Below are 26,477 nucleotides of genomic sequence, written 5' to 3'. Positions count from 1 at the left end.
GTTACTCTCCTCGTACCTCACACAATACACCTATATCAAGGTCTTCAGGTCCAGCAAGGTATTTGCAAGTAATCATGTCTCCCCTTCCTTCTAGAGCAGGCAGATCAACGGCTTCCCTCCCCTTCCACAACTTATTCCACTCGGTTCCAACGCTCCCCTTCCAACAACTTAGTCCACGATTCTAACACCATTCCCGTCCCATTCCTTGGAACCTTCTCCAGCAGCTGACCGTTCCTCCTACAAAGGGAAGACCAAGCTGTTGCCACTTCGTCCAGCTTGGGTTGATACAAGTCGTACAGACTGCACATATGCCTTCAACATGATTGTCTATATAAGCGAGTCAGTATCAACATGTGATAGTCTATATAAGCGAGTCAGTATCAACAATGACCATTTTCTTTTCTATCACAATCACCTCCATGCGATATCCTGGTGATAGTTTAGTATAGTGAAAACCCCCAAGACCGTTTCACTTATACTCTGCTTCCCTGAACACTGTTGGCGGTCTGGTGCGTTGGTTCTTTCTCCTATCCACTAATCTATTTTCCAGGGCTGGATATCGGTGAGCTATTTCTCTGACCAATCATATCTTTTCGTGTAGGTCTTTCTGCAATATTCTGCACCCCAGACTGTTTCATGATTTTGGAGGTTGTGATTTAGTCATCCCTAACTCTTCTCTTCTCCTTGCCATTACAGTCAAAATCATGGTCTCAGACGTTCCACTGTAGCTTGGTCCTCAATTCTCTGTCCACCTTTGCTGGATCTTCCCAACTAGATTTTGAGAGGTGACTAAACTTGAGATGCAGACACTAGTTTCTGTCTACTGTACACTGTGAATGGTTTACTGAACTTTTTCTTATCCCAAGTACTTAAATGCGATTTAGTATTTGCCAACAGACAAGTGAAACTTTCATAATTTTCCCGAGGTGAGGTACCTACAACGGGTTTAATCTAATGTAATCTCCCAAGTCTCTCTCGCACAAATTCCTTTCATAGTGTCCTATTACCATTACCTTGCATTTACTTTGACTTCCATCAACAATTTATCAGGAACGCCTCCTATACAGACGCAAGGTTGGTGAGCTGGAGAAGGTGTGGTGGGACAAAAGACGTCCAAAATACGACACCAGACGTCCAAAATGCGACAAAATATGGCCCAAAATGCGACAACAGACGTCCAAAATGCGACAAAAGATGGCCCAAAATGCGACAAAAGACGTCCTAAATGCGTCAAAAGAAGCCCAAAATCCATGGGAGTTTATGTGTGTTCCCTTGTAAGTCTATGCAATCATCATTAATCACTTCATGCCCCCGACATCATCCGCAAACATATGAAAGTACGAGTGAAGTCGTTCTAGCTGTCATTTACGTCTATAAGGAAAGGTAATGGTGCCAAGATCGAGCTCTGCAGCACGTCACTGATAACTCCAACCCATCTCAAGACTCCTCCTCCAACATACGTTCTTTGTTCACTTCCGCAAAGATGGCTTTCTAGCCATCGACGTAGTTCCCCATTATTCCGGCTTGAAGATCCGTCTTCCTTATCAGTCTCTTGTGCAGTATGTGATGCAGTGTTATACTCTTTCTGGCAGTCCAAGAACATACCAGAACATCCATCTCTTTTGTCTAAATGGTCTCACTCTTCCATTATAGTTGTATGTGTGTGTGTGTGTGTGTGTGTGTGTGTGTGTGTGTGTGTGTGTAACTAGCTCCCTGTATGTATGAGAAACATGTTTCATTCATGCGGCCCCAGCTTTTATTCTTTCATTTGTATCACATGTTTTTGAACTAGTATGCACCATTCGCTTTTTGCTTCCTTTTCGTGTCGTGTGTTCCAAGTGTTCATCCCTGTGTGGCTGTAGCAATTCATCATTACGTTCCAGCACACATTCTCCTTACCTGACTTCCAGTCTTACCCTCTTATTCCCGATTCCTACGACTTCGAAAACGTTTCATATTAACGACGGTTATTTACCCCTAAAACCTTCTCTTTTCAGAGTAAGCAGATGGAGGACCTTCCTCTTTTTTTACATCTCATTCCACTCAGGTCTGGTACCCGCTCTCGTATCTCCTCAAGTGAGGAGACAAAACAGTTGCTTCATTTTCTCGCTGTCAATATCCCTGATGGAAGCTCCGACCTATACCAATACATGTAGAGTTTGCTTCCTTCATGACTCTTCTGACATGATCTTCTAGCGACAGGTTCGGCATGAACTCATTTCCTGGGTCCCTCTCACAGCGGGATTTTTGAGTCTGCTTCCACCAACATTACTTCATGACGCTACATTTCTCTTGGTTAAAAAATTCCGTATTCCATTTGTTTCATCACTGCTGATATAAGTGTAGATCTGTGTAGTAATTCACAATGCCCGTTACCTCGCATGTCCTCCACAATTTTGCAATCATCACCCGCTACATCAAGGTTGAAATCCTTCGCCTGGTATATAATCTACCTGCTACAAACAGTAGTGGATCCCCTGACTGAGGTCTGAAGTACCCTACAACCTCGCATATAGTGGAAAGGCTTCTCTGATACGCACTCTTTATTTCCCTACTGTTTGTGTACTCGAATGCTCGGGATTACTTTTGTGCGTGCATGTTGAATGGTGTACTAAATATGAAAGGAACATGAGTCAGACACAACATGAGAACTAATGGCCCATGAAGAAGTAGTTACCTTCCGTCAAAATCTTATCCGTGGCGGGATCAATGCAGTAAAGCAAAAGCCCTCTCCCTTAACACCACTGTATTTGGCTCAACAGAAGAGAGGAAAAAAAAAAAAAACGAGAAATGGAAGACCATAAAGTATGAAGAAATCAAACTGCCATAGAAATTCCATAGGAAAATGTGAACGGAAAAAAAAAATCCCTATTCTGACAGCAGAAGACTCATACAAATACAAATACATATATAAAAAAGAATTCAAAACAGTAGCAGACCGATGGGTCCACTTTCGAGGCGCTTGTGATAATGGAAGATACCAGAAACACAAATTAGTGGAGTAGAAGTTAGACGGCAAACAAATAATTCAAAGAAAAGATCCTGCAAATTGTCATTTTGACTATGGAGGCGTTCATATTGAAAGTCGTGGACTTAAAAAAATATTTATCAAGTCGATTCTTATGCGTAACTACGGTACTGTTCTCATCAACTCTACCTGGGAAATCATTCCATACGCTAACAACACTGCTGAAGAAAAAGTACTTCGCTTCGTTCGACTTATAGTTTGCCCACGAGTTCGTACCCATTACTATGAGTAAAGTCAGACGAATCAAGTCTTAGGTCATTTGGTAGATTATCAAAGTCTTCAATCATTTTCAGTAATTGTATTGCATCACATCTTAACCTTCTCTTTTCTAGGCTAAATAGATTCAATTCGTATGATCTCGATGGATCTGTTTCTCAGTCCGGAAATCATCCTGGAAGCTCAACGCTGTACTCTTTCCATTCTGTCAATCTTTTTTTTAGGCAGTGTGACCAAAACTGAACACAGTTTTCATGATGTGGGCGAACTAATGAATTGTAAAGAGTAAGGATGATTGCGCTGGACTCAGATTCGAAGGCTCTACCCATGAAACCAAGAATTTCGTTCGCTTTTTTCATTACTTCTGTGCTCTGCTTACTTGGTTTTAGGTCAACAGACATTGCTACATCCAAGTCATTTTCCTCATTTACCTTTCGTAGTTCAACAGAATATATACTGCTGCTTGCCTTTCGTTTTTCCTACCATTATGTAAAACTTTGCACTTATTGATATTTAAGTTCATATGCCGCTTACAAACCCAGTTCATGAGTGTCTGCCCGTCAGTTTGAAGCTGATGTTCAAGTTCATTGTAGATTTATTACCCAGCTTTGAACCATAAGCGAATTTTGATATCTTGCAATGCAGCCCATTCATCAATATCATTAATATATATGAGAAAGAAGTGGTCCCAAGAATGATCCTTGTGGCACTCCGCTTGTTACGTCTAACCATTCCGGGGCTTGACCATTAATCACTACTTTGTTTACGGCCAGTTAACCCATTTCCTGTCCACTGAGGTACAGCCCCATCTATAGTATGTGACAAATTTTGCTTGTAATCTCTGATGCGAAACCGTATCGAAAGCTTTTTGAAAGTCTAGATAGAAAACATCAACTGTCTTACTTTCGTTAAGCATGTTAATTACATCACAAAAGAAATCAAACAAATTTGTCAAACATGAATGATTTGGACGTAAACCATGCTGAGAATCGTTTATCAAGTGGTGGTCCCCTAAATGGTTTACAATTCTATCTCGAATGATGGTTTCCTTAAGTTTTCCAGCTACAGACGCCAAGCTAATGGACAATAATATCTTGTCAGACTTAATCACATTTCTTGAATATTGGTGTTACATCGGCAAACTTCCATTCACCTGGAACTTTTCTTGTAGCAAGTGACTTATTGTAAAGGGCTTAACTACCTCATTTTTCGCCTCTTTCATTGTTGAAGAGCGTTCCCTTCTCTTATCACTGAGACTGAGTCTGGACATTGGTTGTCTTCGATCGTAAATACAGATGCAAAAAAATCATTTGATATTTTGCGAAGGCTTTGTTGCCTTGAACCAAGCCACCGTTTTCCGTAACGACTTATGACTGGGTTATGACTCTCGCTTCTAACATAACTGTAAATCTCCTTAGGGTTTCTTTTGCTATTTTCAGCAATATACCCTTCATACTGACGTTTACTTTGTCGTATAACTCTCTTACTTTCTCTACGCAAATTTACATACCTTACTGTATCATGTTGGTTATAGAATTCTCCGAGTTTCTTATGAACAACTTATTTTCATAGACAACAGGCACTTCTCTATATCACCGTTCCACCATCTTGGTTTGTAGAAATACACCGTCTACTATGCGTATGTTCCCTCTGCTGCTTCGAAGGTTTATTCTGAAGCTATTCCATGCTACGTTCATCTCATTTTAATTAACAAAATCATCCCAAGTTTGCATGTAAAGAGCAATGCGAAAATCATTGAAATTTGCACGTTTAAAATCCAGTATTTTTTCGCGACTGTCATTTTGACCAATATCACATCAGTGTTGAAAGCAACCTCAAAATTAATTTGCCGGTGATCACTTGTACCAAACTTTACTCCAACTTCAACATTATCAACGAGATCCTCATTTGTAGCAACAACTAAATCTATTTTCACGGCGAGTAGGTTCCTCAGCTAATTGGATTAAGTCACTATGAAGCAAATTTAGGTAGAGTCCACACGCCCGGAGCTACTGGAAAGGGATTCTCCTCATTTAGATACCGGTATGTTAGAATCTCCCACTATGATAGAATCTTGTTCTGAGGGTCAGCTTGAAAACAGAAAAGAAAAATGTTCATCATTTAACAATCTAAAATCTTGCAATATTTCTATTACCATGTAACACACATCACTGAAGCACTGATTAGTCTCGATGGAAATGTAACGAGTCTTGTCACATTGCTGTTACCTTGTAACGTCACTAAAGCATGCGTCTTAATTGGAAGGTAACGACAGTCTTGTCACATTCCTACTTTACTGTAACAGATGTCATGGAAGCATTTGTCTTGACTGGAAGGTAGTGACAGTGACCACAGTCACAACACCTGGCGTACTTCACTGGTCTACAGCTCTTCAAATGAAAATGAAATTTGCCGAACTTGTCACTATATCCACTTCCATTTCATTTCATAATTAATAGTAGTCGTTGAACCTTTATCTTAAGTGGAGGAATTCTCGCATATCAAGTTGTGGAGAAATTCTCGTACGTTAAGTTGTGGAGAAATTCTCGTACGTCATGTTGGAGAAATTCTCGTACGTTATGTTGTGGAGATAACTTGATATTCTGAGAGCTTCTTTTACGATTGATATTCTGAAAACTTTCACTGCATCTGCCTGGAGTGATGGTTATTGTAGAGAATAATTTCAAATCTCGGAGTCTTTTGTCACAAGTGTTATTCCTTAGTGAATTAGTTTCGTTGCTCATATTTCATTTCACTAGTTTTCTTTATCTCTAATCAAGTCTGATGACCAGAAACAAAGTGAATTACAGATGAGGTCTGACCAGGGAGTTAGAAAGAGTGAGCATCGTATCCACTTCATTGTTTATAAAACTAGGCATCTTGTTGGTAATATTATATACACCTATTTATTGATCTTCGTATTTCAGAACATTCCTGATTAATCACTCAAACAGTATTTCTCTTCTTTTAATAATTATCTACCGAGCATGATCCATGATCAATAGTTTTGGCGTTTAAATGTTTACTTCAGTACTACTGTCCGGCTTGATGTTTGTCAACGTGTATAGACATGTATCCATGTCTCTTCATATTTTTCAATGTATATGTGTGTGTACATGAACGTCTGCGCGCGCCTGCATGCTTAGAGAGCGCTGGTAAAGTTTACTGAAATATTATATAGTTCTCTCCCTACAACATTGAAACCATAGTATCATCTGAGCCCTATGCACATTCTTACATAAATGTGTGTGTGCAATGCTCGCAAACTGCATTTACAGATGTATACAAAAAATACGTCTACGAACAACAGTCACAACAGAAAACAGATCTCGCAGTACGTAGCGTCTGGCACACTAAAGTTGAACCCGACACTGGACGGGTCTACGGAGATGAACCTTCACTAACAACATGGGGTGAACAATCCAGAAGGACGTCGGTTTCAAGAAGGATTTTCACCTTAAGAAATGCTGCGGCACCATAACCAAAACTTATTCATAGACTGTACCAGAGAGAGAGAGAGAGGCGAGCGACGCAAAGCAATCAGTGCTCAGCTTCTCTCTGAGACAGACGTGTCCTCTGGCCCGACGAAAAGACAAGAGTTGTGTTGTGGTGTGGAAGCCGAACCGCATCATCAAAGGTCCCCAGATTTTTGGTGTCGGTGCTCTAGAAATTTAGATCAAGTTTCCACGCTACTACATGTTGGCCTTGAATGCTCTTCTAGATTACACTTACTTCACTGGTCATTCAAACTGGGCGACGTGGCAGCCTTAAACATATCATAATGATGCCTCATTATCACAGGGAGGATTCAAGTGCACCATAAAGAGGGCAGCTTTCAAAGTTACTACAGCTTCACGTAGCACACAGAGGTACCACCACCACCTTCTACGTGTAGATATTTCAGGATCTAGGCTAGGTTACCATATGTTGCCTCTGAATGCCAACCGAGACAATCTAAGGCCATCCCAGTATTACAAAATACACATCTCTACAGTCATTCAAAATAGGCGACCGAGCAGCCACATTCAGATCATGATGAAGGTGCCTCAGGATCAAAGACGGGATCCGAGCGTAGCTGAGCCTAGCATTAACACTAACAAAGGTCACCTCTGCTGGTCAGAGTCACTACAGCTGCATGCGACTCGTTCAACTCACAGGTCACCACAAAGCTCAATCTTGCAACGGTTGATTACGGGCATTTCAAAGGCAACAACGGCCATTCTGATATTTTTTTTTTCTTTAATTAGTCATTATTTCCTGTGACAGGCCTTGTAACATTGCTAGCATTAACATACAATATTTAAACAAATGATCACATAAATAGCAATTGCAAACTGTTAAACTTTAAGCAACGGCAGTCATTACACTGCAGCACTGTGTTGCATGACTTTTATTTACTGATTCTGTTATACAAATACTGAGAGGGTGGTGGGGCGAGAGAGAATTTAGGTGGTGGAAACAAACATCCATTTCAAACACTGATACAATCAACTACGCTACATACACACCCATACTGTACTTGTAATATTATCAATATCTATAAATAAACCTCTTTCAGCGCACGATCAACCGTGGAGCGAGGGAGCCCAGACTAAGGTGGTGGCACCTCGGACGTGTGGAGGTGAAGGTTGCTCGTCACCTTTGCACTGCGCGTCGCGCGGGAGACTGACTGACCCACACCGGCCCGAGGTGCATGCTGCTGCCTCGCTCTCACTGTTGCCACCTCCCCGCCCAGGCAGTAAGGTAGCAGTGAGACACGATTTAATACTCAACGTTTGAACAGTTATCTTCCTCAGAACCTGAGGAATGAATACAGTCCAAACTTTGAGAATCGAATCCTGATTATCTTGCGTCTCATTGCTTACCTTATTACCTCTGTCAGAAGGAACGACATTCACCTCCTCGCCTGCCTAGCCGCGCCGGCCGCCTCTCACGGTGGCGGGAACAGTACCTGGTTGGGCTAGGGGTATAATGTTCAGCGACCTTACTCTCGTTTATGTCGTTGCAGTTATCAGAAGCCAGTTTATTGTGCCTCCTGCCCCCAGGTCCACCGTGTGAGCCGGAGCACAAAAGGATTACACGGATTACAAAGGATCAGCTAGGCCGGGCGTCCAGTGTTTGAATCTATGCCTTAATGATCAAGGATGTTGCATCAAAGTTGCTGTGCAGCACATGAAACATTATAATAAAAGAAATGTTGCAACAACCCAAAAATGTTAATTTTCTTCATTCCATTACACACGTGTGTGTGCTTAACCATACACGTACACACGTGTAGTAAGATTATTTCCGTACAAATGTGTGCACACTGCGTACACATGCGTTTGAGAATGTCATTTATGTACATACGCGTGAGCGCAAATTATTCAACTGCACTTGTGAGCGTAAGTTATTCACATACACGCATGTGAGCATAAGCTATTCACATATACATGTGCACCAAATTATCATCTTAAAATGAAACTGTATATTCATATGATAACTAATGCCTGTCTGAAGAAGAGGATGGATCTGTGCAACGTCGATAGCTGGTAATATACTGTAGATATGATAAGGATTTCCTGTTGAAGTGTTCATTATGTTCCTTGACAGACTGTTGGTTGATGCATTAGAGATGTGATAATCGGGTCCTGCTGCAAGCGATGCACTGTGTATGTAGTCCCTGGGGCCCTAGAGTGGGCGAAGACGGTGCTGTACACACAGAGGCGGACCCAACCATCGGGGTTTGTCATTTGTGGTTCATTTAAACTTGCTCTGGATGTCTCACTTGTTCCACCAACTGCCACAGGCGACGAAGTCATATCTAGCCCACACAGGATGCACAGGTGTGGACAGAGCCATTCTCTTCTTCAGACAGGTATTATCATACCATTATACTATATCATATTACGATGATAACTTAGTACAAGTATGGATGTGAATAACTTATGCTCACACATGTGTCTGTGAATACCTTATGCTCACACACGTGTCTGTGAATAGCATGCTCACACACGTGTCCGTGGATAACTTAGGCTCACACGTGTCTGTGAATAACTTATGCTCACACACGTGTCTGTGAATAACTTATGCTCACACACGTGTCTGTGAATAACTTATGCTCACACACGTGTCTGTGAATAACTTATGCTCACACACGTGTCTGTGAATAACTTATGCTCACACACGTGTCTGTGAATAACTTATGCTCACACACACGTGTCCGTGAATAACTTAGCTCACACGTGTCCGTGGATAACACGCTCACATATGTCTCTGTGGATAACTTATGCTCACATGTGTCTGGATAACAGCTCATATGTGTGTGTGTGTGTGTATGTGTGTGTGTGTGTGTACGTGAATAACTTATTTATGCTTACATGTGTGAATGTGAATTACGGTCACGCGTCTCTGAATAATTCGTGTTCACATGTGTATGTGAATAACTTAAAGCTCACGCGAGTGTACATAAATGATAACATGCTGAAACGCAAGTGTACGTGAATTATGGCAATAAGGACACGTTCTTACGGGAATAATGCTTTCAAGTCATGTTAGAGAATGTCCGATTGTCCAACTGCATGAACGATACAAAACTCAGACACTCAGGCATTGCTCAGAATTACGCGATGTAAGCTGTGACTGAAGATCTAAGAGGGATGAAAATACAGAACCAACAACTATAATAATTTCTCTTACAACCAGCCTCGTCACGTCTAACCTGGCGAGTCTTGCCAACCATAAAGGCTAGAGAGAGAAACACAGCACAAGATCCCGGCAGCTTTAAACCTGGACAGGTGCGTCTTATGTCTGTTCCTGGTTACTGTTTGCAGCTGACGCACTAAGACAATTTACACTAGAAAACACAAACAAGAGCCCGGATCACACTTCATCCCCCTCTCCCGTGGGTAACACCATCGGCTGATCTGAGAGTTCTTTATGTGATTAGGAAGACTGACTAAAATCACCGAGAGCTTGGACTAGTTACAGAGAGGACCAAGATGTGCGGAGTACGATAATGATGGGTCCGTTACTCCCTAAAGTGGTAAGTCAGTCTCTCCAACCATCATAGTTACCTACCATACTGCGGGCACTGCACGATGCTTTCATGATCTATCATTGACACATTAGTGATACTACGAATCATGTTATGACACAAGCACTGCAGTACAGTGATTTTAAGTAAAACTTACATCTTACAACAAATATAACAACGTTTAGTTGTTTTTTCTTAACTAGGAGGTCGAGAGAAATAAGTGGTTGGAGGAGGAAGGTGTAGTTTAAAAATCTACGATATCTATAGTGTACAAGTATAAGGTGTAGGTTTTACTTATGAGTGTCTGGCTTGATGGATAAGTGTTTTTGGTGCCTTATTTATATACCCCCGGCAGACTAGGGGTGTGTATGTAGTGATGTTATCCTTTGGTTTGGGTAAGAAAATAAGGTAAGCATTGTTCACCGTATACACAGACGGATGGCTGAGGCCTCGCCTTGCTTCCAGGTTCTACAGGATCCATCCAAGAGTGTTCCATGTTGTTATAACTGTCCTGGTTATGGACAAGTCTATAGTTTGTGTCCGTTTCCTTATAGTTTCTGCCAGACTTCTTATGATGCTTCCCTAAAGCATGCATAAAGTGGTTTAATCTTGATTCGTTCTCTCACGTTATCGATTTCGAGGTACTTCTCACTTGCAATAATCGAGGGACCCTGTTTTGTATCCAGTGAAGTTTCAGAATGTGATTGGTGTGTGGGTACAGGGAGTAGGATACAAACAGAGAGAATCGTGGTTTTCGGCCAATGTAGTTACTGTTTTTTCTGGAAAGTGCCCGAATCTGTCCAGGCTGATCAGAACAGCGTTTCGTTGTGCGGATCTTTTACTGTTATGATCTATTGTGAAGCCTTGGTATACTACAGTGTGATCCAAGATTTTGTAGATCTTTCGGTGAGTAATCCTATATCCCCTGTATGTTTACGTAGCTAGACTTTATTCTTCCCAGTGCCACTGTAGGGTATTTGTTTATATTGGTTTCTTCTCTTCCAACCCTTTTCGTATCTAACGAGTCTGGATGATGACATCACTGTGATGTGGGAGCGAGCTGTCAGTTACTACCCTGAACGACGTCATGTGCGTAGAGAATATCCAGCTCCAGATTCCAGTTGGTGAGAACCAAACTGTCAGCTATTTACGTCATGAACAGAGATGGTGACAGTACGCAGCCTTGGGAGACCAGCTTATTCAGGAGACCCAGCAAATGTTGGCGGCGTTACCGAGTTAATGATTTCTGCTGTGCTCGGGTTAAGGAAATTACACCGTATTCTTTTTTCTGGTATGCCTAACTGCAAGTCTGCATCGCAGGCCGTTTGTTCAAGTTTTGTTTATGTCTATGTACGACTGCAATTTATTGCTTGTAATCAAGGAATAGCATTTTTCTTTCCAGCCGCGATTGCAAAGGTGGCGAGTGTTTCTACCCTTCCGGAAGCCATACTGATCTTTATAAAACATGTTGGCGTTTTATAGTCGCCTTCTTAATCCAAGTTTAATTCTTCTCAGATTCTTCCCAGAATTCCTACCAAGAATATGGGTGGGAAAGTCTCAGTCTGTCTCTGAGACTCCTGGTTTTGTTATCACTGATCCTTTGGCCTCTTTGTACCTTCGGGGAAAGTATTGTGTGTCGAGTATAATGCTGCACATGTTGAAAAGTTACTGTGGACCTTTAAGATGTAACTTGTAGACATGATAACATTAACAATCTGGTTTTTCTTGTTTATGGCTGTTCATAGCTCTTGCATGTTAATTCTCATGGAGAGACCGTTGCTTGGGGACAGCTGTCTTCAGACTATGGTTCTATGGTCTGTGATATGAAATGGTTCCTTCCCTGCTCCGAGCGAACCAGACGTATTTTGTTTTTTATAATCTCAGATATAATTTTTAGTATCTCCCTGCTTGATTCTGAACACCTATTTCCTGGTGTTCATGAACACGGTCGCCATAGCTTGATCCTCTTCCGTTTTGTTATCTATGACTTGTGAAGCCTTGGGGGTTCCCCTGCTGTCTTCTAATTCCCTGCCAGAATGCTTTCGAGTCATTAAATGTTTGTGGAAGGGAGATAGTCCTATTGCAGTGCTTGTTGTGTAGATCTGTCTTCCAATGAAGTCAGCTGGAGGTCTTTACAATACCGGTAAAGAGCATACGCCCAGCCCGGGAGTGGACGTAACAAAATACGTTGGTGGAACAAAGTTTGGCGTCCGTGATTTGTGGTTTGGGCAGCGGGTATGATCATATTTACGTGGTGGTGGGAAACAGTTAACTTGCAGCTTTTGGTCTATGGTTTCATTCCACGTACCTTCCGCCTTATCTATTCAGTTTTTGTCCCTTAAAGGCCGATGTCGAGATTACTGTTTGTTATTTGAATGTACATATTCCCGCTGGTTTTATGGTTGGTAGCTGATGTGTTGCTGGGATGAAGATTGAAGCGGTTATCTTAGCAACTATCAAAAGGGTATGATCACTGCTGGCTGGGTTACCTTCTCTCGTTTGAGTGTGGATTTTTCCATTTCCCAGCCTTTTATCAGCAGCAGTAAGGGATGAATGGCTTATAGATGTTGGATACTTCCGCCTCAGAGGTAGTATTCAGAAATTTCTCATCAGTTTTATTTCTGTGTGTGGTATTCATGGAGGAGTGTCGAGGCTTGTGTGTCTGGCATTTAAAGTCACCGATGGTACTGGCCGGTTCCGGTGTACGTATGTTTATCAAAAAACTGCCGAGACGTAAGTAGCATAAGTCATCAGGGGCGTATATCACTTTCATGAGAATTGAAATATAATAGATATTCTAAAATATTCAAAAACCTAAACGGATAATATCAATTTCATAAGAACTGAAACATAAAAGATGTTCTAAAATATTCAAAAACCTATACGAATCTCTTTTCTGTAAAGTTCAAATATTGGATCATAAGAAGTCTAAAACATTAAAACAAATCATTAATCAAAATCTATCGAGAATAAATTTGATCTTGTACAGCAGAATAATGGTTTCCTTAAGAAAACAACTCACATTAATCACAGTCCTCACCCAATAAACTACTGACTGTAATGAAAGGAATTAAAATCTTTCTTGTGGATGTTAAGAATGCCACACGTGTGTAGCATTCTCAACATTTAGAAGACAGACTTTAACCCCACAACAAAGGCCACTGTTAATGGCATCCGAGACTTCAATGACTGAAGGTCTGTCTCCTGCAATTAACCAACCACTACTAGCCAATCATGCGCGTCCGATCCTTAGCTACTCACATTTGTCGAGTGGAGTGAACATCTGTCACCCAACTGCAACGATCTGATCTAATTCTTCGCAGTTTGTGGTTTGAGGTCTGTCTCAGTTTCTGCCTCCATTTATTGCTAAGCCATTCTCAAATCTGTGGTTTCTCTATGTGAGAGAGTAAAGCTAGCACCCCAGCAGGCAGCTGCCACCGTCATTGCTTGCTGATCAGCTCAGTTGTTCCCACAGATACCTATGTAAGCGGTGATCCTGCACAGGGATAACTTCCTATGTCGTCATATCATCAATGCACGTTAGTCCTAGATGTTCTCCACCAGCGGATGTGGCGAGTTTAATTTGTCGTTGGACTGCAGAGCACTGCGAGAATCAGAGTAGATGACCATATGTCAATGCTCTAGCTCCTTGGTCATCTGCATTGCAGGGAGGATGAAAACTGCAGATGGCAAGTTACTCCAGACACCTTTCCTACGAGTCGACGGGGAAAATGAATCACGATAAGTTCCCAAGTGCACTTTCGTGTAATAATCACATCATCAGGGGAGATACAAGAGAGAAATATACCGGTCAGTTGATATACAACGAAGAGACGTAGCTAGGACGCCATTTGGTAAACATATTTCTCACTAGCGTTTCCCCTGATGATGTGATTATCACACTAAAGTGCGCTTGGGAACTTATCGTGTTTCATTTTCCCCGTGGACTCACAGGAACATACTTGATCACGCGTAAGATTGCGATCCTTTCCAATATATATATATATATATATATATATATATATATATTCATTTACTTATATTGAAGCTTGGTGTTTTAAAGTGTTCCAGGAATCTGTACTTTATTTCCTCTTCGGGGCTTGGCCTCTTCGTTATATCAGCCATATCCTTGCAGTGTGACTGCATTGGACTGGCACTCCATGGCACTCCAACTGGTATAATCCTAGAGGCTAGATTCAAGGTGTGTCTAGGAGGGACCACACCAACACATGGTGAAAAACAATAATGGACAACAGCTTGTCTAGACTAGACTGGTAGTGTGTGTGACAATGGCCACATCTCCCTCAAAGTTACTGACACTTATCAAAACTGCTGCGGATCCAATGGTAACAATTTCGGTAATATGCGTTCGCTACATCGTTATCAGCAATGTTTTGACGCATTCACGAACATGTTGGCTATGTGATAATTGGGAAGAGTTCTGGTAACATACAACTGTCTCCGGGTGATGAACTTCATGTTGGCAACATTATTCAGCTTGGGTCCAAACTGTTGACCACAATGTTCCTAACACCGCCTATACTCGACATTGGTAGGTTTTGTCCGCAATGTTTACAACATTGTAACACTGTTCCGTGGGTGTAGACGTGACTCTCAGCATAGATGATCACAGTCACCAACACGTTACACACAATGTTTATGTTTGGTGTGGTCCCACCTTTGCAGAGTCTCTCATCCTCCCTCCAAAGAACTGGGAGAATCATGGTCTCTCTAAACCTATTGTAGTAAATCAAGTTCATATATGATCGATGCAGTCGTAGAGGCGGCTCAAACCATATTAGGATTGCACTGGAGAGGATCGGAAGGCTCCAATTCAGATCCTTAGAGCTTCGTTGTGGATGGAATCCAAGATCTTGAGAGCTGTGGGTACCCAGACGACTGTGCCTCACATCCACAGTCCAGCTTGCTGTGGGCTAACGCTCGGTATAGCGGAAGTAGAGTTGTGCTGTCTGACTCCACGTTGTGTGGGGAAGCAGCAGCAGCACACCAAAAGCTTTCGTGGCCTTCACGTTACTGGATATGAGGCACCAACGATAGTCTTGGCTTAACCTGGCAAAGCTTCTTAACAATATTATGCTTACATGTGCTGCTGAATGCTCTTTCTGTATCAAAGTAAACTGCCAAAATGTGATACCTCTCACCAAGGGAGTTCCTGACGACGGTTTCTAGTATAACAAGGTCGTCTGTTGTAGCTCTCAGTTTTGTAGACCCAAACTGGAATGCCTACAACTTTTTCCAGAAACATAAACCTAAAATTACTCTTTTTTCTACGTGTTTCCAGCCACAACTCGTGTAAGACGCTGGTGTGCAGTTGTATGGTTGTGCTGTGTTCCTGCCAACCCTGGGAACTGGGATGACAGTTGCTTCCGTCCACGTTGGTGCTACCGTGCTCTCCCAGATAATCCTGTTATACAAGACAACAGAACATTCCGGGAACACTACGGTAAACGAGACATCATCTGGGACGGAATATCATCGGTTCCTGGCCCAGTCTTTCGGCAGAGGCTCCATGCAAAATCCTCGTTGAGTGGAGGAGCTTACAGTACGAGAGTTCTGCAGGTCCTCATCCTGGGAACGACGGTGGTCTGCATTTAGGATGGAAAATCTAGCGTAATAAGACGATCCATGGGAGGTCTCTGCCGTGGAGTAAGCAACCTTATTTGCAACATCTGATTCCTTACGTATGAGTGAGCCATACTCTTCAAAGCAGATTGGGAAACTAGCTCCGATATCCCTGCTATCTTGTGAATGTTGTCAAGTACTGGTGGTCTGGGTGTTCCTCAATGTACGGAGGACACGAATTGCATCCATGATGCATGTCATCTAGCCTCCTTGAGCATCCTCCTTGCCTTGGCAAGAACCCTTCTGTAGTGAACAATGGGTGCATCGCTAGGTGTTCGTTTCAGCTGCCTTAATGTAGCGCTTCTTGCTCTAACAGTTTGTTGATACTTATCTGACCCCCAAGCTCTTACAGTATTCTGCGATGCATTTTGGGACTGACTATACTGGTGCAAGGTGATTTCTGGTTCTCAGGAGGTCGATGGCTTCATGGACAGATTGAGACGCTCGACAGATTCCTGCATGACAGCAAAACGCGCGAGGAAAGTCCAGTTGGCACGGTCGTCTCCATGGCTCTATCGTACATGCTGGGCTGCCATCTACCTGGTCAGAAGGAGTGAGAAGTGGTCGCTCCCGTGTCGCTAGGCTGGATCTTCCATGACTTGTCACAGAAGATCCAGCTCAGCGCCTGCTGCACACGAGGACAAGTCCCAGTTTGGATGAGGGATGATGTTGGATAATCTGAGTCGAGTATGTCTATTAGTTTGCTCAAGACGGATGATTCGACCTCTGGCGTTGGACCAAGCGTCCCGCGAAAGGCGGCGGTCACTGAAATCGCCTTGGAGTGAAAAGGGGAGACAAAGCTGCCCAGCCACGTTCTCCAGATTCATACTGTCTAGATCATTTGAGGAATGTCTGTGTATCTAACGGTGTATCGTCTGGTCAGGCTAATCCTCAATGAACTAACTTGCAGCGTCCTGGTGTATTGCCATCATCATCACAACAACACGTTACAGGAGTCCGTTATCACAAGGATCGTACTGGGAATGAATTTTGTATCGACTTTGGGAAAGGCCACCGCTTTCCTTGATCATGATCGCTTGAAGACGTACAGATTGGGTTAACTGACAACATCAAATACTACAATTCTTCCCATTTTAACGTCTATTTCCTGGTAGTTCCACTGCATCAGGAAATTCATTTCTCTCGAGCTATGTTGTTGCTGTAGTCTGTAATTTCCTCATCTTCATTCCTACCAACCTACTCTGGCTGGTGACACAGCTAGAGCAAGATTTACCTTTCCCTTAGTGGAGCCCACCACACGCCACCCCGAGATGATGTTAGTGGAGGCATCCAACATCATCTACTACTGTGGCCAGCGTAGTGGAATGGAGGCTCCAACTTCAGGGGATAACTTTTTCTCTGCCCTCTTTCAGGAGGACGGGAAGTGAGGAGGCTTATTGAAGCCAAGCCTCCGGCGGAATCTTTGTTGATGATGTTCCGCCTTGATCACATGTTCCTCAGTATCACATCGACGGCATCAGTTCGTTGTAAATTTAGAAACTGTCGACAACCGTGTTCGTCATCCGTCAACAGCTTCTGGATACGTTGTGGCTGTGGTGAGGGTTTTCCTGCTTACTTTTTTGCAGAGGTGGTGAAATTTGCTGTTACTTGCCCTGAACACGATGACTGCTGCTTATTGTTTATCTTCTTTAGCAAATTGTGTGAATATGGCACTTTCTCAGCTTATCTTTTATTGTTATGGTAAGATCTCTGTGACAGCTTCTGTCAGGCTTAATCCGTTTTTCTTATAGTATCTAGAGAATACAACTTTCCCAGCCTCGCTGAGACACCATTTTCGTTACTATCTTTTCATCATTCCATAAATCTCTTATGATCTGTCGGAGGCTAGACGCTATCCTCTACAGTTATCACACTGGACCTGAAAACACTCGTGGGATTATTTCCATACAAATCCCTCAGATCTCTTCCTCTGAGCGATAGAACTTGCCGATGTGACCATACTTCTGGCAGCTGAAACGTTGTCTTAGATACGGTATGTAATGGTGGATATTCAAGGCATACCATACTGCTACCATCTGTCCAGTGTCAGGAGGAGCGCTACAGTCCGCAAATGAGAATTTCTAGTGGGGTCACCAGGGTCACCTCAGAGTACTGTAGATTGATTGGTCTATCGGGGTTGAAGGCCAGCGACTTACGAGGAAGGGAGTTAGACCTGCAACACTTTATGATGTGTGACTGCAAAGTCTCCTTCGCTTTATATCTGTACGAACTATGGAAAACACAGAATAATAATAACAACAACAATAATAATAGATAATAACAATGACAATAATAATAGAAATAATAATAATAATAATAATAATAATAATAATAATAATAATAATGATAATAATAAAAAAATCAAAGTGGATATTGTACCAACGTGGCAGCAATCACCACCCAATGGGCACAATATCCACAGTTTCAGCGGCCAGAATGGACTGAGAAATGATGGGACACAGAGATAGGCTTTCACTCTGGCATGTCTACACTTATGAGGTACATAATGCCTAACATTAGGGCGGTCCATCACCCCAACACCCCCACAACAGAACCAACACCGGGGGATAAGCACATCCGCACTGGAACAACTGCATAGTAAATGAACCCACCATACGACCAGCCCAAAGTAAGACAAGCCACACCCCAAAGCCAGCCCCGACACGGAGCGGAGGCGATAGTCCACTTTTCATGGCCTTAATTGATTAATTCTTCCAGAGAAACATCTAATCAGTTGTATTCATGTTATCATTGAGTATTATTAACGGGTTTTTCATATTGAAACTTAACGGTTTCCTGTTGAAACTTTTCTTTATGGTATCTGTTGCAGATGATGATCTGCTACCAGACTGGTTGAACATGATGGACATAATAGGGGACAGTTTCTGGTGAGTTAAGGTTACTGATAAGTACAGTATGTACAGATCACACTCAAGCGTCTGCTAGTTCTTTGAAAATGTCGTCCTCGCTCACGTTCATCAGGAGAGATATCTTCTGTCCGGATGAACATGAGCGAGGACATCGCAAAGGAAACTACCAGACGTTTACGCGTGATCTGTACATACTGTACATTCATGTTCATCGGAACGGAAACCATATCATAAGAATGCAACTTTTTTCAGTTTAAGTGACCTAACAACTTCATTCCAGGATTCAACTAACAAGAAGGCTTCCCTCATTTGAGAATGAGGGAAGCCAAAATCGTTGAATCGCTTGATTAAAATAGTCATCGTTCTTACATCTGATATTAACATTACGTGGGTCCGTCACCACCACTAACCCATGTAGGAGAGGAGAATGGCTTACACGGGTCCATAGCAGCATGGGAAGGGTGATGACGCACCAGATTCTGTGGTGACATACCACCCCAGACAAAGGGTACTTAAAACAATGGCTTTCATATATATATATATATATATATATATATATATATATATATATATATATATATATATATATTGGAAAGGATCACAATTTTGCGCGTGATCAAGATATGCTTATGAGTCCACGGTGAAAATGAAACACGAAACGTTCCCCTGATGATGTGATTATTACACGAAAGTGCACTTGGGAACTTTTCGTGTTTCATTTTCCCCGTGGACTCATAAGAATATATATATATATATATATATATATATATATATATATATATATATATATATATATACATATACATATATATATATATATATATATATATATATATATATAATTTATATATCTATCTATTTTGCTTTGTCGCTGTCTCCCGCGTTTGCGAGGTAGCGCAAGGAAACAGACAAAAGAAATGGCCCAACCCACCCCCATACACATGTATATACATACACGTCCCCACACGCAAACATACATACCCATACATCTCAGTGTACACATATATATACACACAGAGACATATACATATATACACATGCACATAATTCACACTGTCTGCCTTTATTCATTTCCATCGCCACCTCGCCACACATGGAAAAAGATCCCCCTCCCCCCTCATGTGTGCGAGGTAGCGCTAGGAAAAGACAACAAAGGCCCCATTCGTTCACACTCAGTCTCTAGCTGTCATGCAATAATGCCCTAAGCCACAGCTCCCTTTCCACATCCAGACCCCACAGAACTTTCCATGGTATACCCCAAACGCTTCACATGCCCTGATTCAATCCATTGACAGCACGTCGACCCCGGTATACCACATCGTTCCAATTCACTCTATTCCTTGCCCGCCTTTCACCCTCCTGCATGTTCAGGCCCCGATCACACAAAATCTTTTTCACTCCATCTTTCCACCTCCAATTTGGTCTCCCACTTCTTGTTTCCTCCACCTCCGACACATATATCCTCTTGGTCAATCTTTCCTCACTCGTTCTCTCCATGTACCCAAACCATTTCAAAACACCCTCTTCTGCTCTCTCAACCACGCTCTTCTTATTTCCACACATCCCTCTTACCCTTACATTACTTACTCGATCAAACCACCTCACACCACACATTGTCCTCAAACATCTCATTTCCAGCACATCCATCCTCCTCCGCACAACTCTATCCATAGCCCACGCCTCGCAACCATACAACATTGTTGGAACCACTATTCCTTCAAACATACCCATTTTCACTTTCCGAGATAATGTTCTTCACTTCCACACATTCTTCAAGGCTCCCAGGATTTTCGCCCCCTCCCCCTCCCTATGATTCACTTCCGCTTCCATGGTTCCATCTGCTGCCAGTACCACTCCCAGATATCAAAAACACTTTACTTCCTCCAGTTTTTCTCCATTCAAACCCACCTCCCAACTGACTTGACCCTCAACCCTACTGTACCTAATAACCTTGCTCTTATTCACATTAAGTCTTAACTTTCTTCTTTCACACACTTTACCAAACTCAGTCACCAGCTTCTGCAGTTTCTCACGTGAATCAGTCACCAGCGCTGTATCATCAGCGAACAACAACTCACTTACTTCCCAAGCTCTCTCATCCCCAACAGACTTCATACTTGCCCCTCTTTCCGAAACTTGCATTCACATCCCTAACAACCTAATCCATAAACAAATTAAACAACCATGGAGACATCACACACCCCTGCCCTAAACCTACATTCACTGAGAACCAATCACTTTCCTCTCTTCCTACACGTACACATGCCTTACATCCTCGATAAAAACTTTTCACTGCTTCTAACAACTTATCTCCCAAACCATATATTCTTAATACCTTCCACATAGCATCTCTATCAACTCTATATGCCTTCTCCATATCCATAAATGCTACACACAAATCCATTTGCTTATATATATATATATATATATATATATATATATATATATATATATATATATATATATATATATATATATATATATAGCGAATAGTATGAAAAAAAAAAAAAAAAAATATATATATATATATATATATATATATATATATATTTTTTTTTTTATACTTTGTCGCTGTCTCCCGCGTTTGCGAGGTAGCGCAAGGAAACAGACGAAAGAAATGGCCCAACCCCCCCATACACATGTATATACATACGTCCACACACGCAAATATACATACCTACACAGCTTTCCATGGTTTACCCCAGACGCTTCACATGCCTTGGTTCAATCCACTGACATCACGTCAACCCCGGTATACCACATCGCTCCAATTCACTCTATTCCTTGCCCTCCTTTCACCCTCCTGCATGTTCAGGCCCCGATCACACAAAATCTTTTTCACTCCATCTTTCCACCTCCAATTTGGTCTCCCTCTTCTCCTCGTTCCCTCCACCTCCGACACATATATCCTCTTGGTCAATCTTTCCTCACTCATTCTCTCCATGTGCCCAAACCACTTCAAAACACCCTCTTCTGCTCTCTCAACCACGCTCTTTTTATTTCCACACATCTCACTTACCCTTACGTTACTCACTCGATCAAACCACCTCACACCACACATTGTCCTCAAACATCTCATTTCCAGCACATCCATCCTCCTGCGCACAACTCTATCCATAGCCCACGCCTCGCAACCATACAACATTGTTGGAACTACTATTCCTTCAAACATACCCATTTTTGCTTTCCGAGATAATGTTCTCGACTTCCACACATTCTTCAAGGCCCCCAGAATTTTCGCCCCCTCCCCCACCCTATGATCCACTTCCGCTTCCATGGTTCCATCCGCTGCCAGATCCACTCCCAGATATCTAAAACACTTCACTTCCTCCAGTTTTTCTCCATTCAAACTCACCTCCCAATTGACTTGACCCTCAACCCTACTGTACCTAATAACCTTGCTCTTATTCACATTTACTCTTAACTTTCTTCTTCCACACACTTTACCAAACTCAGTCACCAGCTTCTGCAGTTTCTCACATGTCTCAGCCACCAGCGCTGTATCATCAGCGAAAAAAAATATATATATATATATATATATATATATATATATATATATATATATATATATATATATATATGTTCAGTGTTGTAAATGGAAATGGTGAAGAGCTTGTAGATTTATGCGCTGAAAAAGGACTGGTGATTGGGAATACCTGGTTTAAAAAGAGAGATATTGATAAGTATACGTATGTAAGTAGGAGAGAATGCGAGAGTTTTGGAAAGAGGGGCAAGTATGCAGTCTGTTGTGGATGAGAGAGCTTGGGAAGTGAGTCAGTTGTTGTTCGCTGATGATACAACGCTGGTGGCTGTTTCGTGTGAGAAACTGCAGAAGCTGGTGACTGAGTTTGGTAAAGTGTGTGAAAGAAGAAAGCTGAGAGTAAATGTGAATAAGAACAAGGTTTTTAGGTACAGTATGGTTGAGGGACAAGTCAACTGGGAGGTACGTTTGATTGGAGAGAAACTGGAGGAAGTGAAGTGTTTTAGATATCTGGCAGTGGATTTGGCAGCGGATGGAACCATGGAAGCGGAAGTGAATCATAGGGTGGGGGAGGGGACGAATGTTCTGGAAGCCTTGAAGAATGTGTGGAAGTCGAGAACATTATCTCGGAAAGCAAAAATGGGTATGTTTGAAGGAATAGTGGTTCCAACAATGTTATATGTTTGCGAGGCGTGGGCTATGGATAGAGTTGTGTGGAGGAGGATGGATGTGCTGGAAATGAGATATTTGAGGACAATAGGTGGTGTGAGGTGGTTTGATCGAGTAAGTAATAATACGGTAAGAGAGATGTGTGGTATTAAAAAGAGTGTGGTTGAGAGAGCAGAAGAGGGTGTTTTGAAGTGGTTTGGTCACATGGAGAGAATGAGTGAGGAAAGATTGACCAAGAGGATATATGTCTCAGAGGCCGAGAGAACGAGGAGAAGAGGGAGACCAAATTGGAGGTGGAAAGATGGAGTGAAAAAGATTTTGAGAGATCGGGGCCCGAACATGCAGGAGGGTGAAAGGCGTGCAAGGAATAGAGTGAATTGGAACGATGTAGTATACCGGGGTCGACGTGCTGTCAATGGATTGAACCAGGGCATGTGAAGCGTCTGGGGTAAACCATGGAAAGTTCTGTGGGGCCTGGACGTGGAAAGGGAGCTGTGGTTCAGTGCATTATTACACGACAGCTAAAGACTGAGTGTGAACAAATGTGGCCTTTGTTGTCTTTTCCTAGCGCTACCTCGCTCACATGGGGGGGGGGAGGGGTTTGTTATTTCATGTGTGGCGGGGTGGCGATGGGAATAAATAAAGGCAGACAGTATGAATTATGTACATGTGTATATATGTATATGTCTGTGTGTATATATATGTATACGTTGAGATGTACAGGTATGTATATTTGCGTGTGTGGACGTGTATGTACATATATGTGTATGTAGGTGGGTTGGGCCATTCTTTCGTCTGTTTCCTTGCGCTACCTCGCTAACGCGGGAAACAGCGACAAAGCAAAATATATATATATAAATATATATATATATATATATATATATATATATATATATATATATATATATATATATATATATATATATATATATATGAGGCAACTAATCAGGGAGAAAGTCGTAAATCAGGGCCGGATGCACCAGGCTGAGTTCTCCCTCTCAGTTGAGCACACAATCCAGCACGCACAGCCTCCGCCAGACCCACCATTGGTATGGGGACGCCAGCAACACCGATAAAACTCTCACCGTCCATAGAAACACAGACACCCTGGGTACACGAAGACCATACACAACACAGGAGGTGAGGGGGAATGCTTTGCAAAGCTCGAGCTAAGCCAAGCCAGAGAGCAGACACTGTCAACAAACAGGTGACGTGCGACTGTAATGAAGGAGAACTCTGCTAACTCCTTTTACACTGTTCAGATAACCGTTGTCAGATACCTCAATACCTACCTAGCTAAGCACCTTCACGTTTGATATCTTGGCCAGAGATTCCGGTTTTACCTGTATAAGCACCACGCTAACTCCTCTCTCTAATCTCTTAAGCTAGTCATCCAAAGCCTGACGTATTGTCTCTGTATATAGCATACACTGGGCCAATATAGTCATATGTTTCAGGGTTCAGTTCAATACAAACCACCAAGACATGGATCAGCGAGACCCCTGTTGTCTGTCGTTCCGTGTGCCCCCACGTACACACCAGCTCACTCTTCTTGAAAACATCTGTCCATGTTTTGTTCAGCCACGGGAGGAGTCCAGATCACAGTTCTCAACGGCTTCATTGCCATCATCTCAGAATTGCCGAGGTTGGTAACTGTCGTGTCACGGTGTAGTCCCGGCCTTCCCGGTGTGTGTGTGTGTGTGTGTGTGTGTGTGTGTGTGTGTGTGTGTGTGTGTGTGTGTGTGTGTGGGTGGGTGGGTGTGTGTGTGGGTGGGTGTGTGTGTGGGCGTGTGTGTGGGTGGGTGGGTGTGTGTGTGTGTGTGTGTGTGGGTGGGTGGGTGGGTGGGTGTGTGTGTGTGTGTGTGGGTGGGTGGGTGTGTGTGTGTGTGGGTGGGTGTGTGTGTGTGTGGGTGGGTGGGTGTGTGTGTGTGTGGGTGGGTGTGTGTGTGTGTGGGTGGGTGGGTGGGTGTGTGTGTGGGTGGGTGTGTGTGTGTGTGGGTGTGTGGGTGGGTGGGTGTGTGTGTGTGTGGGTGGGTGTGTGGATTCTCGACAAGACAAAAGGGGTCGCTGCACTGGTGGCGGGATGGACTCGCACGCCAGGACAAGCCATATAAGAGACTCGAGGCGAGACGGGGTCTTCCCGGGGCCGTTGTATGTTTGTGCGTGTGTGTGTCTTGGGGTTGGAGGGGAGGATGTTAGCTAGGTCGATTCCAGGTTTAAAAGTATCAAAAATAAAATCCCTCGGAAACAAAGATATCCCAGTGTCCTCCTATCATGTCATCATTTACACTAACGTTACTACAAGGAGAGACTCTGGGGACCACCCCACCATATCCTAGCCAGTCCAGACTCATGAGGTTACCTTCCCCATAATCAAATCCACAAAGCTTCCCAAAACTGCCTCTCACGACCAAGAACATCAAAAATGAAAGTCATTCAGTTCCTGATGGTGGAGGGCGAACCGGAGAGAGAGCCCCAGAAGCTGAACACCTTCGGCTGCCACTGCTGGAATCTCACTGAGGCAACCTCCAGTGATTCTTCAGTCCTCAAAAAAGGATCAAATCCTCTTCTGGTGGCGCGACAACCACCTCAGCCCTACAATTACCTTTAAAGACAAGGAAAATCCAAAATGAGAACTCTTGCAATTGTTCCTCCAGACAAAATTATGTCGAATGAGGAAGTATTTCCTCAATTTGTGTGCAAATGGCCGGCTTTTCGTTCACAGGCTGTCTAAAGAGGACAATTTATCTCCAATGCACAACGCACGAAATCCTTCCCCTATCACGTAGAAGTACCCGGTCGTGGGGGGTGGATGGGGTCGTTGTTCTAACGATCTCTTGTATCATCGTTGTCGTTAAGTCTCTGCCATACATTTTGAAGTGCTTCTCTGAGGTACGAACTAACTGGCTTCATCTTGAATCGTTCGTGCTGGTCTACGATGCTTTCAATGTCGGGGTATTTTTCATCTGTGACAAATCACAGTTTTAATCAGTCCTTCGTAATTTCAGTATGCGTAAGTTGAAGGCAAGGAACGTTGGATTAGACAGGTATTATTATGGTCGTGACTAAGTCTAATTTATGGTTCTCAGGAAGATGCCAGAATCTCAACAGACTTATCAAGGCCACTTTACCTTGTGCGAATCTCTGGTTGTGATATGATCTATCATCATACCCCTTGAGTGTATGGACCAGTATTCTGCACTTCTTCTTATGCACCATCGTGTTATCCTCTTTGATTATATCGCTGGGTTTTATTCTTCCTGGCGCTATTATGGTAAATATATTCGTTTCTATCTTCCGGTCCCTTTCGAAAATTGTTTAAGCTTATTTTCCAGTCCACTTTAAATGCGTTTAGTCTGGTTGTTGCAAACTGTACTAAACCAATATGTTCTGGATGAGATTTGTTCGAGGCTATTATTTGAGTGTTGTCATGGGCATCAAAGATATCATGCTCATGGCACCAACTGGTGTGTCAGCTGTGAAGATGACAGGACATTCACCCACGTGCAAAAAAAAAAAAAAAAAAAAAAAAAAAAAAAACATACACCTACCTAT

The 26,477-nt window shown here is 42.7% G+C and overlaps 1 protein-coding gene across 5 annotated transcripts in view; it reads right to left on the bottom strand.

The window, feature by feature from the left end:
- The window catches only part of LOC139755803 (multiple PDZ domain protein-like), a 252,211-nt gene that overhangs the window by 205,926 nt on the left and 19,808 nt on the right, over nt 1-26,477 (bottom strand). The window contains exon 1 of one of the 5 annotated variants that reach the window (XM_071674418.1): nt 7,794-7,906. The exons of 3 other annotated variants lie outside the window; for them this stretch is intronic. The gene's annotated coding sequence lies outside the window, so the exon portion shown is untranslated. Of the gene's footprint in view, nt 1-7,793; nt 7,907-26,477 lie in introns of those variants that run through there. One more of the 5 variants, XM_071674420.1, reaches the window with a different exon arrangement.

The sequence above is a fragment of the Panulirus ornatus genome, chromosome 20, assembly GCF_036320965.1.
Source record: "Panulirus ornatus isolate Po-2019 chromosome 20, ASM3632096v1, whole genome shotgun sequence".
Classification (NCBI taxonomy): Eukaryota; Metazoa; Arthropoda; class Malacostraca; order Decapoda; family Palinuridae; genus Panulirus; species Panulirus ornatus.
This window is presented reverse-complemented; position numbering and strand designations above follow the sequence as displayed.